At 38.2% G+C, this 23517-nt stretch overlaps 1 long non-coding RNA gene across 1 annotated transcript in view; it reads right to left on the reverse strand.

Moving 5' to 3' along the window:
- The window catches only part of LOC122788343, an 83665-nt gene extending 73820 nt beyond the window's left edge, over window positions 1-9845 (reverse strand). Inside the window, exon 1 of the long non-coding RNA XR_006362643.1 lies at window positions 9805-9845. This is a non-coding gene — a long non-coding RNA (uncharacterized LOC122788343). The remainder of the gene's footprint in view (window positions 1-9804) is intronic.
- Window positions 9846-23517: the final 13672 nt, after the last annotated feature.

Genomic DNA, 23517 nt, shown 5'->3' on the forward strand with positions numbered 1-23517 from the left:
CAGGTGGGGTGCCAGTTCACTTTGTAATTCATGTAGAACACAGCCAGAGATATTATCAGGTCTCATGGAAGCTGTATTCTTGGCTTTGGACAGTGCGGTTTTTACCTGTGCAGCTGTGATAATAGGGACTTGGCAGTCCTCAGGTCTTGTGATAGGCCCTTTAGGGGGTAAAGTTTGCACTGAACCTGTTAGCCAATATGTTGGCAATATCAGTTGGTTCTGTATATGTATTGCCATTGCACTATAACTCAGAGCAGATCTGAGTATTGCCATGTAGATTCTTGACATAACTATAGAATGCCTTGTGGTTGTCTTTAGAATCTGCAACAATTTTGTTTTCATAGCTAGCTTTAGAGGATTTGATGATGGATCTCAGTTTTTTGCTGAGGCTAACAAGGGAGTTTTTCCAGTCTTGGGAACTCACCCTTTTCTGCAACAGCTTTTCCTTCTCTTGTAGAGTTTGTTTATGGTGGGGGGCCACCAGATTGGCTTCCTTTTTTGGAGGAGAGCATCTTGGTTCTGTTTGGTATGGCCTGTTCCATTATGTACATGTGTATGTGCTCATACAGTGCCTTGGTGTATGATTCAGCAGTCATGCACCTATTTTCCATTTGCATGGGTGTCGTGAAGTTAGCTACCTCTGTTTTTAGAAGCCCAAAATTGGCTTTGGATATGTTTTTTACAGTGGTTTCCTCGGGGGTGATGGTGGGATGTGGATATCCATGGTGATTAGCTTGTGGTCAGATCTGACCAGAGAGGAATTAATTACTGGTGCAGAGCAATGGTCACCCATGTTAGCAATGACCAGGTCAAGGATGTTTCTACCCCTAGTGGGGGTAAGAATGAGTTGGTTTAGAGCGTTGGAATTAATGAATTCCAGAAAACGTTGAGCAAGTGTGTTGGTACACGAGTAATTTTCACAGTTAATGGAGGGGTAGTTAAACTCTCCCAGTATAAGGGTATTGGGTTGTACACTAATATTTTCCAGTGTGTTTAGGAATGTGGAGTGTGAGTCTTGGGACATGATGGGAAATCTATAGCAGGCTACAACCTGGATTGCAGTTTTACCCTGTGTTAGTTGTACCTGAGGTATCTCTGATGCGTTATGCTGGGCTACTAGTCTGGAGGTGTGCCTATCCTTTATGAATATGGAGACACTAGCACCTTTAGTGCTTCGGTCCAGGTTTAGGGGCTGAAAGGTGTGGTATGAATTATAGCCTGGTACTGCTGGAGTGCTCTCTGGAGCCTTGAACCAGGTCTCGGTCACTACACAGATGTCAATGTTCTCCATTTTAAGGAGTGCTTCGAGCGAGTGCATTTTGAGATTTAGACATCTAGCGCTGAGTAGCATAACCCTCAGATTTTGTTTGCTTGTAGCTGTTAAGATGGTAATTCTTTCTTCAGCACATTGCCTAAAAAGGCACTATAGGAGTGGCAAGAGCCTTGGCCAGTGTCCGGAATCCCTGGGGTGACAGGTGCAGGCCATCTCTGGTGAAGCATTGAAGTCTGTCGATCATGTCATCCCAGCCAGACAGATACTGGATCCCCTTAAAGTGACACCAAAAACTTAGCCAATTGTTGAAGTCAATAATTTTCTGTTTGCACTGTAGTATCATTCTGGGTGATGGTAGAATGCAACTCAGAGCTAGGGTCATACCTGCCTGGGCTACACAATCCAAGAGCTCCTCTATGTCTCTTTTCATGTAGTCCAGGTAGGTACATCTCAGGTCATTCACACCAACAAGAACAATGACAGAGTCATATTTGTACCTGTTGTGGAGTGACCTAAGTGCGTGCATTATGTGGTGGCTCCTGGCACCTGGCAGGCAGCTGACCATAATTCTCTCCTTATTCAACCTGAGTGGGGCATCAGTGTGCCTCACTATCGAGTCATCTATGACTAGTGTGTTGGGCATGCTGTTTTGTCTTAGGGGCTTTGGATGAGTTATGTGTCTCATGATTAGTGTTGTGTTGTGGTGGTCGAGTGTGTTTCTGCCTTGGAGGCCTCTGCTGTTTGGGTAGATTTTTATTGAGAGCCTCTATGAAGGTGGGTGTGTGGTATGTGTTTTCATGTGAAGGCAGTGCTGATGTGTGTTCTGGCTAGCTATGTGTTCCATGTGGTGTGGTGCAAGTGTTGACATTCTCCTCCTGACCAGCTATTTTGGTCTTGGCTGGAGATTGCGTGGCTTCCAATTTGGATTTATAAGTGCATCTCTCGCAAGTCTGATTGTTGGGAGGTAAGAAGAGAGGGTTGTTAGTGTATATGAAGCAGTTGCTACATTACCTCAGGATGCCCAAGTTCATCAGGTTAATAGGTGAAAGCACAGGAAACTGGCCTGGAGAAATGCCTGGAGGGGTGGGCATTAATAAGTACTGGAGCTGTTTCCTTGTAGAACATTTAGTGCTGGTAGCACTTTTGTGTGCTACAATAATTGCTACAAGATGTCTGATAATGTGCTAGACTAATAAGCTAGCAAAAGTGCAGGAAAGGAGAGAACTAGCAGCTCTAAGGAAAAAAAAAAGAAGAGCAGACATTTTGGCACTGCTCAGAAGCTTACAAACAGTCCTGGATATAGCAAATCTGTATCTGGACTAGACTAGTTACAGGAAAGGTGGGAAAGAAGTGCAAATGTGGGCTTTTAAACCAGAAAGTTGAAAGAGATGGAAAAACTGGCCAAATGGCCAATAAACTACAATTTCTGGGCCAGAAACCACTCCTCTTGTGGTAGATAGGCTACCTAGTGCTTACCACTCCCACTGATAAGCTAGAAGACTTCCCTCCAACACAGAAAGGCTTGGGGGGGGGCTCAGAAGCTTACAAACAGTCCTGGATACAGCAAATCTGTATCTGGACTTGACTGGTTACAGGAAAGGGAGGAAACAAGCTTAGAACTTTTTTAACAGAAAAGCAGCTAAAACAGCAATAAAAACAATTCAAATGCAGTGCAACCCAGAACACTTGAGTTGTAGCAATATTAAAGCAAATACAGTTTAAATAAATGCAATTTATTCAAATGGTATTCTGAACTGAATTCAATTATATTTATTCAGCTCTGAACAGTTAAAAAGTGCCAAAATATACTTATCAGCTCTGTATTTCCAGAATGTTTGAGAAGCACACTCAGTCAGAACACAAGGAGATTCTAGCAATGGTAGATTCTAGCAAAGTGTTTTTTTTTTCAGTAAGGGAAAAAGGAGGAACAGAAAATAATTCAAGGTTAAGAAACTAAGTGGGTTGGCCTTCTCAAATGTTCTCTTTGTATTAGGTAGAATGAGCTAATGACACTAGATTGGGAGGAGTCTCCCAGATCAAATTTACAGTAGGGGCGGGCAACTGCAAAGCCACAAAGTATAAGAACGAGATACCAATAGGGAAGGAGGGTGGGAAACTATTTTAGGCAGAAAACACTACAGAAATGTTTATCATAGCAGAAAAACAGCAGTGAGCCACTAAATGAAAGTTTTAAACAGATAAAGGAGCAAGGAGACTCTAGAGAATGCTTTTAACTGCAAACAAATCAGTTATACGATACACTCATTGGCAATAAATCAGAACAAACATACAGATGTTTAACAAATTTGAAAATTTCCAGTTAATACCTTACACACAGTGGAACTAGCTAGAAAAGATTTACAAACAGTGTGACAGTAAAAACCTTATTTATCAGGCCCTGTGAGGCTGACAATTTTAGTACAACTGTGCAGATTAGTTTATAGCTATAAAATACAGTAAGTAGTATGCAGCAGACAATAAAAAGTGCTATAAATATCTAGAATAAGCAACAACTAGTAAAAATAAGAAAAAAAACAGGATACTTATTGCTATATATTACAGATCAGAGTTTTGGTCAGAGCCCCTCTTCCATTTAGCTCTGTGTGAAATGACAGAAACACTCACAAGGTAACTTCTTAAGTAACAGAAGGTTGAAACCTGAAACAACTTAAAAAAAAAAAGCTCAAACAAACCAATGAGGTGCTTACTTCAAGCCCTGGACCAGGCAATCCTAACCAGCCAATGACCATAAACACTACACTCTCACTGAAGTGGAAAATCAGTGCCGCCTTCTTGAGATTTTGTGAAAAACAGGATCCACCTCATGAAGACTTGAGGATGAATTCAGTTTCAGCATTGCTACTCTCTTTTGCTTGTTGACTTTTCATCTCTCTATTCTGACCCTTAATTCTTCAATTTAGAATTCTTGTTGTGTTTGAAATATGTTCATGACAAAGAGATAGCTCTTTCATAGTGAAAGTCATCCCACTTTTACAGTTTCCTCTGGGAACTTATCTTATAGCAAGCACATCAAAATACCACCAAATATTACCCCTCAGGCTTTATTTTCTTTATTTTCAGTCCTTGGTCTTACTTATTCTTTAGAATATGTGAGTTCCTGTTTAACAGAAATACTTTTCTTTCTTTCTTTTTATCCCGCAGTATTAAATTCTTGACAGCACCTTCCATTTTATATTTTCATAGGTTCACAGGTAGGTACTAGGCTATTAGCCCTAGGGCCTATATAAGCCTAGCCAAAAAAGGTACCCTGGCTTTCGCCACCCAAGAAAATTATTTTCCTGTGCCCCTGTCGAGCAGAGTCACAGAAGTGATCCCCGGGGTGAATTTCCTATTTCCCATCCAATCATCTTTTCCTAGATCAAATCTAATTCATCTTTTCCTACATACTTTTATTCTTCTTGATACATATTCATAACTACTTCTTACACATATACACATACACACACACACACACATATATATATATATATATATATATATATATATATACATACACACACACACAGATTTTATACATATATATATATATATATATATATATATATATATATATATACATACATACATACACACACACACAAATATTTTAGGCCAGGGCAATAATAGCCTTCTAAACAGCCAATATACCAAAAGCATCATTAACATAAAAAAAGTGTTCAAATTGTTCTTAAAAATACCTAAACTAAAGCTTGATTTAATATAATTTGGCAGTCTGTTCTAGATAGCACCTTCTCTTTCAGAAAGCTAGTCAGTGTATCTCTTGCACAGGGTGTCGGATGATTATCTAGTACTCTTCGATAACCCAAAACATTCGCAATGGTAGCTGTCTCCAAATGCCCTGTATACCTGAATAAGGACTCTTCATAAACATCTATATGAAAAAATGTGCAAGTTCAGATATTTTAATCTTTCATAGTAATTTATATTTTCATATCCTTTGATGCCCTTGGTACATTTCTGCTGTAACCTTTCCAATTTAGTTATGGTAGTTTTCTTATAAGGTTTCTGAATTATTATTTCATACCTTAGTTTGGGGCCACTGTAACTTATGATGTTCTCATTATTTCTGATTTCCTATGCAGCCTATATTTTTATATCTATAATTAACCACTAGGCTTATATGTTCAAAGAAAAAAAAGATGGGTCTACTTGCACATCCAGGTCTTAAACAAATCCACAGTTTCAATCACTATGTTCTGGATTAAATATTCACCCCTCAATTAATGTCTCCCAAATATCTTAAGCTTAGTTTTTGATTTTTTATCAGCATATATTTCATCTATGCTCAATGGTCAATTTAGTCAAGTTCTTTTGCAGACAAAGTCTTTCTGAAACAGAAGTAATCAGTTTATTCAAGTTTTAGTAACCTACATAATTCAGAATTAAAATGAGAGACTCTAAAAAAAGACCACCTCAACAGGTATGGGCCTAGAACATCACCCTGTGGGACATAACTGTAACCTAGAATTTCACCTCTCCAATTACAGTATGATACTTGTCATGTTCTACTTGCAAGCCATGCAGCTATTCATTTTATCAATATTACATTAATAGCATGTTGTTCCAATTTATTGATTCATATAATTACATCATAACTAGACTGCGGTGGTGGAGCTGCGGTAGCGTTGTTGCCTCACAGTTAGACGTTGCCCTTTCGATTCTCAGTTAGAGCATCTTCTGTGAGTCGACATGCATGAATGGGCATTCCTTCATTGAAGGTTGTGTGTTAGGCTCGGCAAGCCAGCACGTAAAAATCTACTGCCAATCATTAGCGGACCGGAGTTCCGTGTGGCGACCCCTAACCGGGAAAATCCAAAAGACACAAACAAACAAATAATTACATCATAACTCAGTTTTTCATTTATACCTATTATAATATTACAGAATATCAGTGTATTTTATAGGTAGTTCATAGGTTCATAGGTTGGTACTAGGTTATCAGCCCTAGGGCCTATATAAGCCTAGCTATAACAATTCCCTGGCTATTTCTTCCCACACTATTTACTTCCCTGAACCCATGTCTAGGAAGGTGACTGATGTGATCTCTGGGGTGAATTTCCTTTCTCCCATCCAATCATCAAGGTTCCTTCTGAAGAGGACCAAAGAGGCACTCTGCTTGACATGTATGGGCAGTCTATTCCAGAGTCTGGGGAGTCTCTGGGTCAGGAACCTATCCCTCCAGCATGTTTTGTTTATTGTGATGACAAGGTTTAGATCCCTGGAGCATGTGGCTCTGAGGGATTGGGATTTCTTTAAGTGTAGCATGTCCAACAGCTCTGGGTTTGACATGGCCTTGTATGTTAAGCAGAGATCGCCTCGGAGTAGACGATATGCGACAGAGTATAGCTGGAGTTTTTTAAGGTGGTCAGCATAGGGCATCTGCTTTAGGCCTGTAATTCTTTTAGTGAGGTATTTCTGCGGCCTTTCCTGTTTTTGCAGATGTCTTGAGAGGTACATACCAAATGGGGCATTGTATTCTATAATGGGTCTAATGAGGGATGAGTACAGTGGGACAATGACCTCCTTTTTTCTGGATGAAAAGCCCTTAGTGATGAGGTGAGCCACATAGAAGGATTTCCTGACTGTTGTGGCGATGTGGTTATTGAAGGTGAAACCACTGTCCACCTGTGTCCCTAAGTCTCTTATCACACTTTTGGTGTTTAGTGTACTGCCACCTATGTGGTAAGTCACGGATGCATGTTTTTTTCCCAAAGGGGATAACTATACATTTCTTGGCACTGAACTTGAGCCCATGGCTCTGGCACCAAGCATCTGTTTCTGTAAGGCCCTTTTGTAGAGTATCGACATAATTTGGGGATTCAATAATGGCTCCCAGTTTGCAGTCATCTGCAAACTTTGTTAGCCAGAGTCCCTTATTGTTGGCCTATACTTCATAGAAGTAGGTGCCAAACAAGAGAGGTCACAGAATTGAACCCTGAGGTACTCCACTTGTCACTTGTCTGGAGCTGGATTTGGAGTCAGCTACTTTTACAGTGTCGGTTCTGACAGTAAGCCAGTTGGCAATCCATCGAGTGACATAGGGATTTATGTCCAGCTTAGTAAGATTATCTATGATTCCAGAGTGAGGGATGGTGTCAAAGGCCTTGGCAAGGTCCATATAGGCTGTGTGGACTGTCTTACCCTCTTCCACGGCTCTGGAGACTGATTTGAAGAAGTCAATCAAGTTCAGAAGAAAAAATCGGCCCTTCATTAACCCAAACTGGGTGGGGTCCAGTGTTTTAAGGTTGCCAATGTTTTTTTGTTTATAAGTTTCATGATAATACGTTCCGTGGCTTTGCAGATCAGGCTCATAAGACTAATGGGGCAGTAGTTCCCGGGATCCAAGGTGGCTCCCCCCTTGTGGAGTGGGATAACTGTAGCTGTACGCCACTCAGTGGGCATGAAGCCTGAGGTGAGGGTATGATTAAACATGATACTTAAGTGAGTTGCCAGGTCATTTTGTAGTTCATGTAGTTCACAGCCTGGGATGTCATCTGGTCCCATGGATGCTGTATTCTTAGCTTTAGATAGTGCGTTTTTTACCTGTGTGGCCATTATTACCGGAATTTGGCAATCTTCCAGTATGGAGATGGGCCATTTAGGGGGTGAGATGGGGGGGTGAAGTTTTCACTGAATTGATCTGGTAGGATATTGGCAATATCCTTGGGATCAGTATATTAAATGCCATTCTGTTGTAGCTTGGAGCAGATCTGAGCATTTCCATTTAGATTCTTGGCATAGTTATAGAATGACTTGTGGTTGTCTTTGGAATCTTTGGCAATTTTATTTTCGTAACTAGCTCTATGTAATATATGCATGCTGATATATAGTTTGAAGTCCAATATACAGTTTCAAGTCAAACCTTTCCAATTCTGATAGTAGTTTATGAAAAATAACCTCCTCCACTATTTTCCTCAGCATGAAAGTAAACTCAGGAGTCTATGTGACTCTGGCTTTGCTTTATTCCTCTTTCTCTTAAAAATTGATTTAACAAGTGCAGGTCTCCAATCTTGAGGAATGTTCCTATACTTAAAAGGCCTAGTGAATAACAGATATAATGTTATTGTAAGTTTTTGTCAAAGTGTTTCTTGGTCATTAATAATTCTGAATCCTCCCTGTGCTTTATTTGTGTCCAGTTTGCATAGTAGATTTTCAATATAATCTAATTTCAGTATCTGAAGTTACCTAGATGCTACCAAAACAAATTATTTCCCCTTTGCTGAGCCAAAATATTTTGTAGATGTATCTTCAGTCTGCTATGTTTGAGAATACATTTTAGAATCTATGTACATTTATCAAATTGTATGCTTTACTCCTAACACATCTTATATACCTGTAAAATGATTTCTCACTATGCTCAATATGTTCACATAAATGTTAATATTGCCCTGATCTTGTTTCACACTATATTTAATTGTTTGTTTATTTCAATTTTCAAAGGTAGAATTCAGCCTTATTACTATTTATTAATGAAGTATCTTGTTCTTATGGAAATATACCTCCCCTAACTCTGTGAGGCTAGATTCTGACTGACTGATTGATTGATTGGATTGATTGCATCTAAACAATTTCTCTTTCACACTTCTTCTACCATTTTTCACTGAGTGTATCACTCCAATTAGTTTTACATAGTGCCTGCTTTCCTTCCATATATTTTGTTATTACTCTCCTGTGCACTGGTTAAGACTTCAGTTTGACAGAATTATTTAGCTGTAGTTTAACCTTTATAACTGCACAATCACTGCACATCAAAGGTGATATAACTTCACATGAATAAATAATCATCTTCCTAGGACCACATACAATATCCTATGTTCATTTCCCTGTTCATTTCCCTGTTAGGCTTGTTTACAATCTGCAACAATTGCTCATGAAAGTATGTTTTAAATAGGGTCTATATTAGAACATCGACAAAGCCATTAATCAAATGGCTTTATACTCGAAAATGCCAGCAATCGAAGTGTGTTTTGTGAGATTGTGGTACAGTGAAGATTGGAAAATTTGCCCTTTCCTCTGTAGTGTGATCTCGGAGTTGGTATATACATTTAGTGTGTGTGTGTGTGTGTGTGTGTGTGGGGGCTGCATAACCCCCCCCCCCACAAAAGTGAGTTATTTTACCTGCATTTTTGATTATAAAGCCATTGATTAACAGCTTTGTCGATATTCTAATACAGACCCTTTAAATAATATCCTTACTAATGTTGCAGAATCAAGATTATTCCAATATATTTCTGGTAAATTTACATCGCCAGCTATTATTTTCCCTCCTTTCTTTCATACAAGAAATGTTTGATTCCTCCAGGTCATTAGCACTTGGCTTTGGTGGTAAATATACTCCAATAACTGTATTATGTTCCAGGGTTGTCACCACTGCACAATCTGTAAAACAGGTGTTATCAACAAAGATGTAATTAATCACAGATCTTATAACAATCTTTAATTTTTATCATAATACCTCCAAATAATGTTTGTTAGAATGACTACTACAACAAAAAAGATTTATACTATACCTGTCAATATGGTTTCCAATCACTGTTCTTTAAACATGCCTAGCAAAAGAATAATAGTATGAGTCTTATGTGAATGCAGTGAATTTTCCAATTAAAACATTATTAACCTGCCTAGAATTAGAAAACAGCACAAATAAATCAAAATGTACTGTCCTTTGCTAGTCAACTATTTTAATATATCTGCTACTAAAGTTCTTTTCCCTTGTCTTGACAAGTGGACTCTATCCTGTCTAAATACATGTATGTCTGAAATTAAGCTTTTATGTTCTACACATTCCTACATCTTAATTGTTCCCAAGTAAGCATTTACCAAAAAAAGTTTCCTTTCTATATGTGACTTGTGAAAAAATATATCCTAATATATGTACAGGCTGCATTACCTAAGAGGACTGTTAATTTCCCTACTAACAGACAGTGGTGACTCCTTGAAATGAGATCATTTGAACCAACATGGATGAAAACAGTGCTAAAACTTCCTTATTCTATCCACAACCTATAATTCTGCTGTTGGCAAGCAAAACACTAATCAAAGTTAAATATCCTATCTGTATATGTGAGCATCAGGCCCCTTGATAAGTGAATCTCCAAGTACTAGTATATAACTTCTGGCCAGATCTGAAGAAATTCTGATTTCTAATACTGTAATGTCTGCTCTTTCAGCTGTTACAAAAGGATGATCTTTATCATTGTTAGTCTTTTTCCCACTGTTTTCACAACTTAATTAATTCGCAAGCATACAATTATCATTCCAAATCCTCAGCCATATTGTCAATTTCAGTCTTTCTCCTCTTTTTCTTACAGTAACGTTCTTAAGCCCTTCCAAGTTCAATTTAGATTTCTTCCTTTTAGCCTGCCCCTTGCCTCTTTTATCTACATTTTCTGTTAGAAAAATGATGCCATTTTCTGTAGACTGAATGTTTTGCAACTGAGCAATGTTATCATCTCCTGTAATCTGGGTAGTACATAACAAAGCAGTGTTCTTTTGTTTAGTATAGTCTCTCTGCATTATAGATGCTAATCAACTTATTTTCTTCCTAATGAATTGTTGTAAACTTCTCCTTTTCTTTTTTATTTTCTTCTACATACTCTGAATCTTCAGATGGAAGCTGTGGTGGTGCAGCGGTTAGCGTTGTCGCCTCACAGCAAGAGGTTCTCCCATTCAATTCTTGGCTGAAGCGCCTTCTGTGTGGAGTCTGCATGTCCTCCCCGCGGTCGAGTGATGTTAAAGACATGCAGGTAGGTGCAAGTGTGAATGGGCATGTCTTCATTGAAGGTTGGGCGTCGGGCTGGCAACTCGGCACCGTAAAAATCAACTGCCAATCATGAGCGGACCGGAGTTCCACTGTGGCGACACCTAACCAGGAAAAGCCGAAAGTCTTTTACTCTGAATCTTCAGATGATACCCTGAATTCCAAAGCTGTCATCTGTAGCATGATATTTAATAGAGGTTGCGTGATCTTTATTAGCAAAGGGTACTTCCTTTCTTAAATGTGTTCTATTCCCACTTTGCCTAGTATAGTATTCATATCATCAGCCAAGTCATTAATATATGAAACAATAGTTTTCTACAATGTGCCAGTTGGAATAAGTACAATCATCTTCATTAAGTCACTAATAGTAAGCAAATCATCCAGTCTTTCTAATATTATCAGGTGCTGCATTTACATACGCACAGATTTTGTACAGTGGACAAGATACTTATGCACATTATTAATGGCATACTCATTTAAAGAATCCATTCTCAGCTGCAAACAGTTAAAGTAAAGAATTTTAAAAGAAGCAAAAATATTAAAATCAGTATCCACATAACTTGTGCTCATTATTGCTCATAATTGCACCTCATTACAAAATAAAATGAAATACAAATCAAAAAGAAATCTTCTCCTACCAAGCAGTTGCATAATAAATAATAATAAAAAAAAAACCACTAGATGGTTTCCTATAAACTTTATTTTGCTGTCTCCCCCTCTCTTGTTTTCTACGTGGTTTAGTCCTTTCTTATTTTCAAGCTTAATAATTCCTAAAGTATTTCAGCACTCTGCCATCATAACATTTTATACCACTGTAACTCATACACAGTGCTGCCAGGAGACTTGCATCATCACTCTGCAGATACATTATCTTTATATAGGTTGCCTCTGATTTAAGTTACAGTGAAACTACGTCTGGATTGTATTCACCTGCAGGAGTGTGGACTTCAAAGGACTTTAAATATGCACATTAATGCAGTTTTGACATACCAGTGTTGAATTCTACTAAAATGTGACACAACACAGATTCACGTTTTTCTTAAAAAAATAAATTTGCACAACCAAGGGAGGCCTTTTCCCTGGTCAGTATCGTTTATAAGTATTCCATTGGAAATGCACTGCAGAGCATGAGTTTTCAGTCTTTTTGTTTTTTATTGACACTACTATCTGAAACATATCGAGGGTTCAGACATTCACAGAATAATCATCTGCTTCTCCTTTTGGCAAGGAAATCTTGACATTTTTCCTTCCTGTGATTTATTTACTGTTAGTCCTTGTGGGTCTAGTGTCATTCTGGTAGCAAAACAGAGCTGTTCAACCAAGTAGACAGCTCATTCGGGTAAATTAAGTCAGAGTGTAACAAGAAATCCAAAAGAATAAATAAAGTTGTCTCGTACAATTGGAAACATTTGTAATCACAAGCTTCCACAGTAAAAGTGCTTCTTCATATGAATTTAAACAGGATTATACTCAGGTGCTTATAATCTACCACATAGCATGATACAAAATCAACTAATTCTTAAAGCCACAACCTTTATGGATAGGTTTCAGGTAACAGCACCATCGATAACTGATGGAGTATTTATACTCTGCAGTTTCTGTTCTATAGCACACGCCACCACTTCTCGTATTTCCAACATTTTCAAGAACACTGAAAAAAACTCATGTTCATTCTCAGCATCATTTGTGTATCTGTACAGAGCAGTTGCTTGGATTTTTCTTCTAATTTCTTATTAGTGCTTAAGTGCACCTTTTAATTTTCTGTTGCACTTGCCACTCACCACATAAAATATGTAGCGTTTTCTACACTGTGCCAAAATACACAATATTTTGTGAATTGCTGGTAGCAAAGGCTTAAAAATAAAATAATTCACCTGTAGATGGAAGTGTGATTTTTTTTTTAAACATATTTACATTAAATGCAAATAGGACACAAAAATGTGCCCTTGTGTCGATCTGGTACATTCTTTAGTACACTGACTTTACAACAATGATGATTTTAACTTTCTCACAACATTATAGATAAACCTAGGTTTTTGATCTATCATGTTACGTAATTATTTAAATGATCTACGCATATTCCAATGACAAGATATAATACTTCATATATCTGTAATATGCCAATTAAAGCTATCATAAATCCCTAAATGTTTCTTTGCAGACTTTCCAATGCACATTTTTTCATTTATTATGCTATTAACCTCAAATGAATGACAGGCTTGCTCTACTGTTTCCCTCACTTAAAACTGTAGATTTCATTTCATGTAGCACTCTGTATTATAACCTCTTTCCATACGTTCTTCAGAAATGATTTCTATTTGCTGAATGTTAGATATCTCAGTCTTATCTGATATGGAGGCCATAACAATTTGCCCATGCACCTAATTCAGAAAGGTTACCGTAACATGTACATGAAGTGTACACCTCGTGGCAACCATTTCTGATTCAGAGACAGCCCTACAAGAGTGCTGCAGATGTGCAATATCATGATGGGTGGTGAGTGCGTCCACACTAAATGATACTGAGGCATTCTGGAGAGAGTCACATGCTAATTAAACATGTGTTCTTCCTCAGAACTGCATTTACACAACCACTCCTAGCCACTCATGTTAATGAACAGGGCCAAAAACTTGTGTTCCTCCATCTTGGTAGAGGGAATTGTCAAGGAATTTAGCAGATGTGTAGTGTTGAGGTATACGAGTGTTTGTGTATATGAAGGGCTGCATGTGCGAGTGCAAGTGTGTCTTCTTGGAAGGTTGCAGTAAGGGAGTTAGCATGGTGTATGTCTGTGTGTGTGTGCGTGTGCGTGTGTGTGTGTGTGTGTGTGTGTGTGTGTGTGTGTGTGTGTGTGTGTGTGTGTGTGTGTGTAAGAAATGAATGTCTGTGTATGTATTAGTTGGGGAGGTTGTCATACCTCCACACTCCCATACACAAATGATTAAATCCTGCAACACTAAGTCATAGGGAAACCACAAGATAATAAGGATAACTGTTACATCTTGTGCCTTAACAACACTTAAACATAATGATGAGAGGAACCGCTGGACACCAGGGGTAACATTAGATCACTGTGCCACAATGGCACTTAGGGACAGGGGGTAACCACTAGTCTCCTGAGATAACTCTTTCATCTTGTGCTTCAGTGCCACTTAAAGTTGGGGGAAAAGCAGTCAACAGGGAGAACTCTGAAATATTTATTTACTGACATTTGATTTCTGGGAAAATCCAACTGGGTAGGTGCCCATTTTTAGTGGAGGCTCGGGAAGAAAAGCTTCAATCATTTAAAGAAGATGTGGGCTGGGGGCACAAAAGCCACCAGGGACAACTCTGGAATATCATGCCTTACCTGCACTTAGTTGAGACATGGGTTAGGGGAACACAATTCACCAGAAATACTGTGTGTAACAAATGTTAAAAAAGAAAAAAAAAATACACTAAAGACATGAGAGGAGGGAACACTAGACATGAAGGATACTCTTTGTAGCGTGCTGTAAAGGCCCTAAAAAGGATTCAAATCCTGCACTCTCCCATCTCAGATTAAGAACATTAGTCCTCTGTGCCACCATTAGAAACCAGGGATAGCTGCAAAATATTGGTTAAGTATATTTAACCAAAAAAAAATGTAAAATGAAATGGGGAAAAGGTTTCAAACCTTGCACACAACATAGAAAGCATGAGCATTAACTCACTACACTAACTAATCCATTAGTGTTAATAAGTTTTTTTCTTTCACTCTAAGAATTCTTTGGTTTTGTCTGAGGGGAGGGTGAGTAATGGGGGCATGCGGTATATCACCCAACCTCCACAGAAGCTTAGCCTTGTCCACCAACATTTTTCCCCTCTTTGGACCATGTCACCAGCATATTGTCTCCAGTCTCTTCCAGGAATCACCGCAGGGAATGCACATGCAATATATTTGTGCTGAATATTAACATTTTTTCTACTCATTTTCTATTTTATAAATGATTTATAGACAATATTTGTATAATATGAGGAAGAACTGTCTTTAAGAAATTCCTCTTTTTGATAAAGAGAGTTTACTCAGTGTCATGTTGGGCCTATTTTCCTCAAAATGGAGATCCTGTGCAGATGCCAAAGTGGCCAAAACTGCCTAATTTGCATACATCTTCTAAGTACTAGTTCTGGGATATGCTACATACCCTAATATGTGGGAAGGCTGCATGAGTAGCAGGCACAATAACAAGTATTGATATCTATTCCATGAGTGCAAAACTCTCAGATATCCCAACTACAAGCATCAGATATACGAGTTATTTGATATTGGACTGGGCATTTTTCATTTATCCTTCACTGTGGGCATTATCCTTTGACAAAAAGTAAGAATTTTGCAAGATAAAGGCTGGCATCCATAGACTCACACAAGACTAACTTTTGAGGTTGGTTGCTGTACAAATTTGCTCAGAAGTAATCAGACAAGTATCAGTCATTAAATATTACTGACATAAACAAAGGACTGCATAAGAAAATACAGCAGCAGTGATAACATATCTAACAGTGCTTGACTGGTCTAATATAAGAGCAGTGTTACAGCACAGTTTTGAGCAATGTGATGACATCACAGCTAAGGCAGGTTAGTGTGGCTGAGTAAATGCACACTACCACATGTAATATAGTGCCGTGCAGCTGCAACTCACAGCTGCTTGACATAAAAAGGGCAGTATAGCAACCATAAGACAGACTAACATTGCTATGCAAAGAAAAGTGCCAACCCTGTTCATTATATAAATTTAAAATAAATGGGGTAAATAAAAAGCAGGAAAGAGGAAAACAGCAAGCAGATGTAAGCACATAAAGGTAACCATAAGGAAGAAAGGTGTTTCAGCTGTAGAGTACATTTGTAGCATTTACTAAAGAAGGTTCTTCTTCTTCTTTAGGCTTTTCCCGGTTAGGGGTCGCCACAGCGGATCACCTGTCTGCTCATGATTGGCGGTGGGGTTTTACAGTGTCGAGTTGCCAGCCCGGTGCCCAACCTTCCACAGAATGAACACACACACACACACACACACACACACACACACACACACACACACACACACACACACACACACACACACACACGCAAACACACACACACACCTAAGGCCAATTTAGAGTGTCCAATCCACCTGCAGCATGTCTTTGGGATGTGGGAGGAAACCGAAGCACCCGGCGAAAACCCACGCAACCACAGGGAGGACATGCAGACTCCACACGAAGGCACTCCAGCCGAGAATCGAACCAGAGAACCTCTTGCTGTGAGGCGACAATGCTAACCACTGCACCACCATGGCCGCCCACTAAAGAAGGATAGGTAAGGAAAACAGTGAGTGGTGGCTGTAGATGGGACAAAGGATGAATGGAAGCAGCAGGGGCAGGTAGATAAACATGGAATGCAAACCCTAATCCAAAAGGAGTGGCACACAGACACAAAGGGTAATCAGGACAATGGAGGGATACAGACAGACTGAACAAGGAATGAGGAATGGCACATAAGACAGGGAAAATGCCAGGCTGGGGATACAGTGGTGTCCTGGCATGGTTGAATGCCAGGGCAGCCCAGACTGCAGCAAACCCAAGTGTTGCTCACCTGTATGGCCAATGTTATGGGAGGGTTGCTCCGCTTGTGGCTTAATCGGTGGGCCTGCTAGTTGTGTGACTCTACTAGCCACATCATAAGGTCCTCTATATTGCTGAGGTATACATCTAGTTGCTGACACACCATGATAGCCAACAGACATTGCAACTGATGCCAGGAGACCAGGGCTGACCTGTTCAGTCCACTTTGAAGCTAGGGTCCTTCACTACTGTCTGAGAAGTACACATACAGAGCACTAGTGACCCCACCAGGTCATTAACAACACAGGAAACATCATCCATTCACTTGAGAAGTAGACCTGGTGACCCGCTATCAAAGGCAGTGACTGGTGCAGACAGTGGTGATTGTGGCTTTTCCGCATCCTCTTCTTCCACAAGTGGACCAGAAGAAGGATGAAACAACAGGAGCAATTATCAGATGTAATATACAACCCACTGCCAGGAAAGGTACTCCTACCTTCAGAAGCTCCAAGCCATATACGACTGCTGCTCCCCTACTGCTGGAAAATGAAGTGTTTATTTTTAAGTAAACACATACAACAGTGAAGATACTAGAAAACAAAGGTACTAAAAATGCTTACAGCACATTTCAGGCTCCCCGTTCTGAACTTCTGCTCCCATTGTTGAAGCAGGTCAGGTTGACACCACCTCAGTTCACTATATTACGAGGACCTGATACTGCTGACCAAAATGGGAGATGTCAGTAGCATTACTCACCATTCTGGCAAGCTCATGCCAAGCATCCACTTTACAGAAGGGGCCACTATAACTGTCCGACAGATATTCCATGAAGTTCCTGTGCAGGAAGAACAGTAAAATCCTGCTCTGTCTGACATACCACAATGGAGTTCTTTATTCATCAATCCCTGAAGTAGCCTTGGTCATTCATTCAGGTTCATCCAAGGTGATGAAGTAACATGGTAGCCCCATGTTCACAGACTTGCATTTGTAAACTACATATTGCCCAACATACCATTGTACTGTGGTGCTATGACATGGTCACAGCACTGTATTGTGGAGCTTTGGGCATACACATGCTATATGCCTGATTATACTGATCACATACTTTGTGGTCACCTTGTAATGCACTGCTAGCACCAATGAGTTTACATAGCGCCTTGCACACTGGGAACCATTTACAAACATTGGCACTAATTAGCTTCATTACCCACCAAATTACTAGGTTCTTCTTGGCACAATATAAACTGCCAGTGCTATTTCATGCAATACACCATAGATTCTTTTTTATTTTATTTTATTTTTTATTTATCTATCCTTAGTTGACCAGGTTAGTCCCACTAGTAGCCTCTTTTCAAGGGAGACCAGAAGTGGTGTTTATACTATTAGTGGAAAATTGGCCAAGGCATTGGAGAACTTCTACTCTCGGTAGTTGGGGGAAGGATTTGTGTGTTACACAGCCTGACTTCCTGTTTCCTGTCCAAGGACGAGGCAGCCAGGAGGAACAGGAAGAAAATATGGCTGATTCAGCTTTGGCTGAAAATGAAGTGAAGGTTGATGAAAACGTAGCTGAAATGGTAGAATCACTACCAGAAGTTTTTTCTGATGTCGTGGGTGCAGAAAATACAGTAATACTGGAAGAAAAGGAGATTGTAGCTGTAACAGAGATGGATTCAGAGAAAAACTTTCAGAGGAGATTGTTTGAAGGAGAGACAGTTAACTCTGAGAAATCTATAATTACAACCCTCCAATCGGGAGGGTTGTGGGAATGATTATTTGGAAGAAATGGTAAACCAAAGTGAACCAGAAAGTGCAGCAACAATTTCATGGAGTGACATCATGGAGAAAATAGAAGAAGAAAACAGAGAAGAAGAGACAGTAACAGAAAAAGTTAAAGAGACAAAAACTTATGCACAAATTGTGGGAGAAGGAGCAAAGAAGAAATAAAAGAAACAAAAAAGAAGTATACAGTATGTGTGAGCTGTAAAAAAGAAGAAAGTTTGGACAGGTATAAGGTTTGGGACTCTGTCATAGCACCGCTGGGTGTCAAAGCAAAAGAGATAAGAACATTAATTTTAATTAATAAAGAGACTTTTTGTGACTTGATATTTAAGACTGGGCAGGCCATGGAAATTTTTTTGGGTGCATATGAACAAAAGAAAAATATTTATCCATGGTCAGAATACATTGTGCAAGCTTTATGTTCATGATAATAGGGGTTTTGTGAAATACAGGGGTCAACCAAAAACGTATTTTTGTGGAAAAATGATAATCAATGAATGAGATAAAAAAAGATGGTATTTATGTGGTAAAGCAGGGCATAATGCAAACAAAAATGTGATTTAAAGTGCAGAAAATGTGGCAATACTGTTTATTCATGGCTAGAATGTGAAATGAATGTGCAAGAAAATGAAAATGATGCTATACAGGATAAAAAGATAGTAGAATGTGTTATACAAGAAAATGTACAAAATGTTGTAACTGATAAAGAGGTTATACATGAAGTTAAAGAAAATAACAAGGAAAAAAAAACAGAGGAGACAAGTGAGGAAGAAGCGGACTGGTGCACAGAAAGAAATAAAAATAATTCAGCAGGGAAAAGAGTTAAAGGAAGGAAAAGAAAATTCAAAAACATAATACTTAGAGAAAGGAAATGGATAAACATTTTATTATACTAACTGTTCTTAAAAGCTGATAATATTAGCTTTAAATGTGAACAGTAAGGAGGATAGGTATATTACAGTGGTGTGCTGCAGTAGATGCACATATTATTGTTTTAGAAGGCGTCAGATTATTAACAGAAGAAGAAAGAACACAAACTGAAAAACTTTAGAATGGTGTGGTAGTTTAGAACATGGGGAAAGAAACATACTTGGGCATATGTATATTATGTCAATAAAGTATTAAAATATTAGATGTAACCATAGTGGAATTAGGCCAAACTACGGTAATAGATGTGAGATGGAAAAATATGTTTATAGAATTATAGCTTTATATGCATATGTAACAAAAAAAGAGAGAGAAATTATGTTTAAAAATATTCTTTTATATGTTTGTGTAAATATGGACATTATAGCGCTGGGTGATTTCAATTGTAATTTAAGGAAAAATAACAGCAACTGTGATGTTAAAATGGCTCAAGAAATTATGAGAAGTGGAAAGTTAAGTGTATGGAAAAATAACCACTGGACCTATAAAAGGAATGAAATTAGGACAGAAATTGATTTTTTTTAATATCTGATAGTTTAAAAGTTATAAGAAGGAATTAAGTATGCTGTATTTTCAGATCATGTGGCAATATGGGTTAAAGTAGAGGAAAATGAAGAATATATAACAATAAAACGAAAAAGAAGTGCAACACCATAGACATAAAACTGGAACTTTAATACAACAAAAACAAGAACAGGATAAACGCTTTCGGCATGTGTGCCTTCCTCAGATCCTGAAAACAATTCCTACACACAATTATTTAAGAATCAGCTAACCAATCTAGTTAAAAGGCAATTAAGCAATTAAAAAATGAGGCAATGAAACATAGCAACACTTACTCCCCATTTGCATAGTGCACTTGTAACAAAAACATGTTTTAAAATGACTTAGATCCAAGCTTAGAACAAAACTACACTTTGTTAAAGACAATCAGCATAGAATATTAAAACTTACAGTAAATAAATAAAACACTGCTGTCATAACCATTACACAGCTTGTAAATCTGTTAAAAACTCAGAGCTCATAATGTTAGCAATACAACAAATGCTCCTAATCCTACTTGTACGAATGAATCATCCTCTATGCCCACTATGCAAGCAGGAGCCGTACCCAAGAAAGGATCGATACATCTACCTATTGAACAGCAACTTCCTTTTTAGTACATGTGAAGGAGCCATGTGTAGGCAGACTGCAAGCAGGGAAAGGAAGAGAAGGAAAGTTCTGTGATGAATTCCTTAATTGCTAATATCTCGAATAGTATTCTGAAAAAAAGAGTTTGTTACTCTACTTGAGAAAGGATTAAGTTTTATACCAGTTTGTGACTGATATAAAGTGTTTTGGACATAATGTGACATTAAAACATATTTTTGGGTCCAATGTTAGATCAGATCATGACTCTGAAAGACCACCTAGGAAGCCTAGCATGTTTGTTCCATTAAGCCATCCTACGGTTGAGATTTTTATGCGCTTATGTGAGCAAGAACTAGCCAAAATTAGAACAGATGGCAAAGGTAAATACTATCAGAATTTAACCAAAGAAGAACTGGATGCTTTAAAAGAACTACAAACTAGAGAGGATTTAACCATTAGACCAGCTGACAAAGGAGGAGCTGTGATGGTGATGAGTACGGATGATTATAATAAAAGTATGTTGGATATGTTCAGTGATCGAGCAACATACTTAAGAATTATGAAGAAAGAAGTTGATGTGATAAAAAGGAGGATAGAAGATGTACTTTATGAGATGCTTATAAATAGGAGTATAACAAAGGAACTATACAAATTTTTCATAGTAGAACATCCTGTCATACCTATCATCAATGGACTGCCAAAAATCCATAAAAAACAGCTCTAAACCACCCATGCATCCCATAGTGGCAGGCAGAGGATGATCAATGGAACCCCTCTCAGTCTTTTTGGAAAGTGAGCTGAAAAAGCTATTGAGTGATTACAAGAACATAGTGAAAGATATGGCACAGTTCCTACAGCATTTACAAGAAGCCACTACTAACATCTATGGCTTCTCCCATTTGCTATTAGTCACTATGGATGTTCATAGTTTGTTTACATCGATTCCTAACTCATATGGTGTTGAAGCCATAAGAGATTTTTATAGAGAAAGGAAAGTAGATTCCTATGTTGTCTGCAGCCTATTGGAACTGGTGCTACAGAACAATTTATTTGTTTGTGGAGATAGCTATTATTGGCAGAAGTGGGGGGTAGCTATGGGTACCCCCTGCACAAATAGCTATGCAAATCTTGTGTTGGCTTGGTGGGAAGAGCTATGGGCACTGAATGTAAACTTCCAATGGAAAGGGAATGTGCTCCTCTATAATAGATTTGTGGATGGCATTATGATTCTATGGGCTGGAAGTGAGGAAGAAGTCCAAAGTTTTGTGGATTTTTTAACACAGACTACCTTGTTTCTAAAATTTGATGTTAAGATGTCCAAAACAGATACTGAATTTCTGAAAATCATCTTCATTTTCGATCCTATTGAAGGGATAAATACTATGCTGTATTGGAAACCTATGTGGAGGAATCATATGGTGCATTTTTCCAGTATGCACCCAAGATATATTTTCCGCAATGTGATTGACAACCAAGTCACTCGTGTGTCCAGGCTTTGTACTCAAGATGACACTTTTCTCATGGGAAGCAATAAACTGTTACAAGGTTTCAAGCATTGTGTTTATAGGCCAGCCAGAGAAGGAATAACAATAGATCCTGCAAGAGATCTGAGAATGAATAAAGGTAGACCCTACCACTCTAAACAGTATAGTAATGGAATGGCAAGTGAAGTGATGAAAGATGATAGAATACGTCCTAATGTAGGGCAGGGGACCATGAGGGTCAACTTTACTTACAGTAGTGATAATTCTACAATATGTGAAATAATCTAAAATACTGGCCTGTGTTAACATCAGACAATAGACTGAAAAAAATAGTAGGGACCACACCTCATTTTAGTTTTAAGAATAAGAAAAAATCTAAAGAGGTTGCTTTGCAATAAAAGCTGCAAAGCCAAAAGGAATGAACATACATGTTCTGGCACATGGAAATGTGGTAGTTGTATAGCCTGCACTGTTATCAATCCCAGTAATATTTTTACACATCCAGTTACAGGAAGGACATACCAGTTTTTTGGAAATGCCAAATGTAATAGTAAGAATGTGGTATATGTTGCTACATGTACTTTTTGCCCATGTTTCTATGTGGGCAAAATGAATAGGATGTTAAAAGAAAGAATTTTTAAGCACCAATCTAATATACGCATTAAGGTTGTTACGAATGTGTTCTATGCTCATATTCGAGATAATGCAACCCATACATTTAGATTTATGGTCCTTGCAATGGTTCATCCAACTATAAGAGAAGGAGATGTAACAAATCAAATGGAAATGGAAGAATCTAAATGGATAATGGACTTAAGGGCTGATTGTTTCCCAGGGCTTAATGGTATTGTTCCACTTAAAATGTTCCTGAAGGAACGAAGATTGACTTTTTGCCATTAAGGAAGCTCATTATATATTTATTAATTTTTACTTTCTATCCATCTTTGTTACAGATGTCAGCTCTGTAATAGTCCTTCTATATACTTAATATAGAATAGTTGTTTATGCATGCTTTCATTTCTTTTAGAGATGTGAACATGACATCTTTTAAGTTTGGAGTTATAGTCTATTCTGCTATTAATGGGTGAGTTTTGTGTCTATTTTGTTCATAATATGAATTCTGAGAGTTCACCAGACTTCTATGCGATGACAATAGTTATTTGTTTGTTGTATATCAGGCTGTGACTGTTGCTTCTCTAATATTATGGTTGTGAACCTGCTATGTTAACATTATGAGCTCTGAGTTTTTAACAGATTTACAAGCTGTGTAATGGTTATGACAGCAGTGTTTTATTTACTATAAGTTTTAATATTCTATGCTGATTGTCTTTAACAAAAATGTAGTTTTGTTCTAAGCTTAATCTAAGTCATTTTAAAATATGTTTTTGTTACAAGTGCACTATGCAAATGGGGAGTAAGTGTTGCTATGTTTCATTGCCTCATTTTTTAATTGCTTAATTGCCTTTTAACTAGATTAGTTAGCTGGTTCTTAAATAGTTGTGTGTAGGAATTGTTTTCAGGATCTGAGGAAGGCACACGCCGAAAGCGCTTATCCAGTTATTGTTTTTGTTGTATTAAAGTTCCAG

Source organism: Protopterus annectens, chromosome 13.part0, assembly GCF_019279795.1.
Source record: "Protopterus annectens isolate FY-2018-M chromosome 13.part0, PAN1.0, whole genome shotgun sequence".
Lineage (NCBI taxonomy): Eukaryota > Metazoa > Chordata > Ceratodontiformes > Protopteridae > Protopterus > Protopterus annectens.